General features: G+C 40.4%; 2 non-coding genes across 2 annotated transcripts; both read right to left on the minus strand.

The window, feature by feature from the left end:
• Window positions 1-61: 61 nt before the first annotated feature.
• On the minus strand, window positions 62-175 carry TRNAL-CAA (transfer RNA leucine (anticodon CAA)). Its single transcript has 2 exons — window positions 138-175; window positions 62-107 (listed from the first exon to the last, which is right to left on the minus strand). It is a non-coding gene; the product is annotated as a tRNA-Leu (tRNA).
• A 2162-nt stretch (window positions 176-2337) lies between these two features.
• Window positions 2338-2449, minus strand: TRNAL-UAA (transfer RNA leucine (anticodon UAA)). Its single transcript has 2 exons — window positions 2412-2449; window positions 2338-2384 (listed from the first exon to the last, which is right to left on the minus strand). It is a non-coding gene; the product is annotated as a tRNA-Leu (tRNA).
• Between the last annotated feature and the right edge of the window lie 51 nt (window positions 2450-2500).

Here is a 2500-nt window from a genome sequence, read left to right on the forward strand (position 1 = left end):
GGTTATATGACAGTTTAGAAAGAAGGGTCAGTTGTAGACAAGTAAGGACACAAAAAGCAGCTGTTAGAAGTGGGATTTGAACCCATGCCTCCATTTGGAGACCAGAAAACCAGCTCTATGTGGGGAAAGAAATCATTCTTGAGTCTGGCGCCTTAGACCACTCGGCCATCCTGACAAACTGCATTGTGGGTGCTACAGCTATTCCATTCGGTTAACTAAGGAGGAATTTAGCTTGAATTTACCAAGAAAATATAAAGACAATGTGATCACATTTTGATTCTGAAGATGGTAATTGTGGAGAGAGAGAGAGAGATAGAAAGATAGATTAAGAGAGAGAATGGGTAAGGTGTCTTTCTTTAGATCAAACATTATACACATGTTGAGAGACAGAGATGTTAGCGTGTCATAGTCATCAGACTAGGTAAGATTCTAGAATATAAGAAAGCTGTTCTGGACCAAGGGAGCATGAATGCAAGGGTCTGACTTCATATCAGAACAATGAGAGGTTGAGTCCAGTTGTGGTAGTCTGTTTCCATGTGATTTTTGGAAAAAATGTATACACATGCTGAGAGACAAAGATGTAAGCGTGCTATAGTAATCAGAGTAGGTAAGATTCTAGAATGTGAGAATGTTATTCTGCACCATGGAGCATGAATGCAAGGCATCGTTAGCTAAGGAGGAATAAGCTTGAATTTACCAAGAAAATATAAAGACAATGTGATCACATTTTGATTCTGAAGATGGTAATTGTGGAGAGAGAGGAGAGAGATAGAAAGATAGATTAAGAGAGAGAATGGGTATGGTGTCTTTCTTTAGATCAAAAATTTATACACATGCTGAGAGACAGAGATGTTAGCGTGTCATAGTCATCAGACTAGGTAATTTTCTAGAATGTGAGAATGTTATTTCTGGACCATGGGAGCATGAATGCAAGGGCCTGACTTCAGATCAGAACATTGAGTGTTTGAGTCCAGTTGTGGTAGTCTGTTTGAATGTGCTTTTTGGAAAAAATGTATACACATGCTGAGAGACAAAGATGTAAGTGTGCTATAGTAATCAGAGTAGGTAAGATTCTAGATGTGAGAATGTTATTCTGCACCATGGAGCATGAATGCAAGCATCGTTAGCTAAGGAGGAATTAAGCTTGAATTTACCAAGAAAATATAAAGACAATGTGATCACATTTGATTCTGAAGATGGTAATTGTGGAGAGAGAGAGAGAGATAGAAAGATAGATTAAGAGAGAGAATGGGTAAGGTGTCTTTCTTTAGATCAAAAATTTATACACATGCTGAGAGACAGAGATGTTAGCGTGTCATAGTCATCAGACTAGGTAATTTTCTAGAATGTGAGAATGTTATTCTGGACCATGGGAGCATGAATGCAAGGGCCTGACTTCAGATCAGAACATTGAGTGTTTGAGTCCAGTTGTGGTAGTCTGTTTCCATGTGCTTTTTTGGAAAAAAATTGTATACACATGCTGAGAGACAGAGATGTAAGCGTGCCATAGTAATCAGGAGTAGGTAACATTCTAGAATGTGAGAATATTAATCTGCACCATGGAGCACGAATGCAAGCATCGTTACTAAGGAGGAATTTATGCTTGAATTTACCAAGAAAATATAAAGACAATGTGATCACATTTTGATTCTGAAGATGGTAATTGTGGAGAGAGAGAGAGAGAGAGAGAGAGAGAGAGAGAGAGAGAGAGAGAGAGAGAGAGAGAGAGAGAGAGAGAGAGAGAGAGAGAGAGAGAGAGAGAGAGAGAGATGAGAGACGAGAGAGAACATCAATGGGTAAGATGCCGTCTGACTTCAGATCAGAAATTTTGAGGGTTCGAGTCCCATCATGGCAGTCAGTTTCCATGAGTTTTTTTGAAAAAAAGTATACACGTGCTGAGAGAGAGCTGTAAGCGTGTCTACGTCATTGGACTCAGTAAGATTCTTATTCTAGACCACGGGAACCACGTACTCAAGCATCACATGCCAATCAAAAGACAGCGTGGCCTAATGGATAAGGGCGTCTGACTTCGGATCAGAAGATTGAGGGTTTCAAGTCCCTTCGTGGTCGTGGGCATTCTCTTTCTCCACACTTTTTGAAAAAATGTATATATACTGAGCGTTTGTTACGAAAGCATCATGCGCCATTCTGAAGAGCACGTGGTCAAATGGAAAGGAATCTTACTTTAGATCAGAAGATTTAGGGTTATCATCCCTTCATGGTGGTGGCAGTCTCCCTCCACATGCTTTTAGAATAGAATGTACACATGCTGAGAGGGTTATATGACAGTATAGAGAGACATGTCAGTTTTAGACAAGTAAGGACACTAAAAGCAGCTGTCAGAAGTGGGTTTTGAAACCCACGCCTCCATTTGGAGACCAGAATACCCACCTCAAGGGAAACAGAACACTCTTAAGTCTGGCGCCTTAGACCACTCGGCCATCCTGACTAACTGCGCTGAGAGTGCTAGAATTATTCCCATTCAGCTAATCAAAGAGAA

This window comes from Dendrobates tinctorius, unplaced genomic scaffold (genome assembly GCF_039654945.1).
Source record: "Dendrobates tinctorius isolate UK_male_01 unplaced genomic scaffold, ASM3965494v1 ptg000697l, whole genome shotgun sequence".
NCBI classification, from domain to species: domain Eukaryota; kingdom Metazoa; phylum Chordata; class Amphibia; order Anura; family Dendrobatidae; genus Dendrobates; species Dendrobates tinctorius.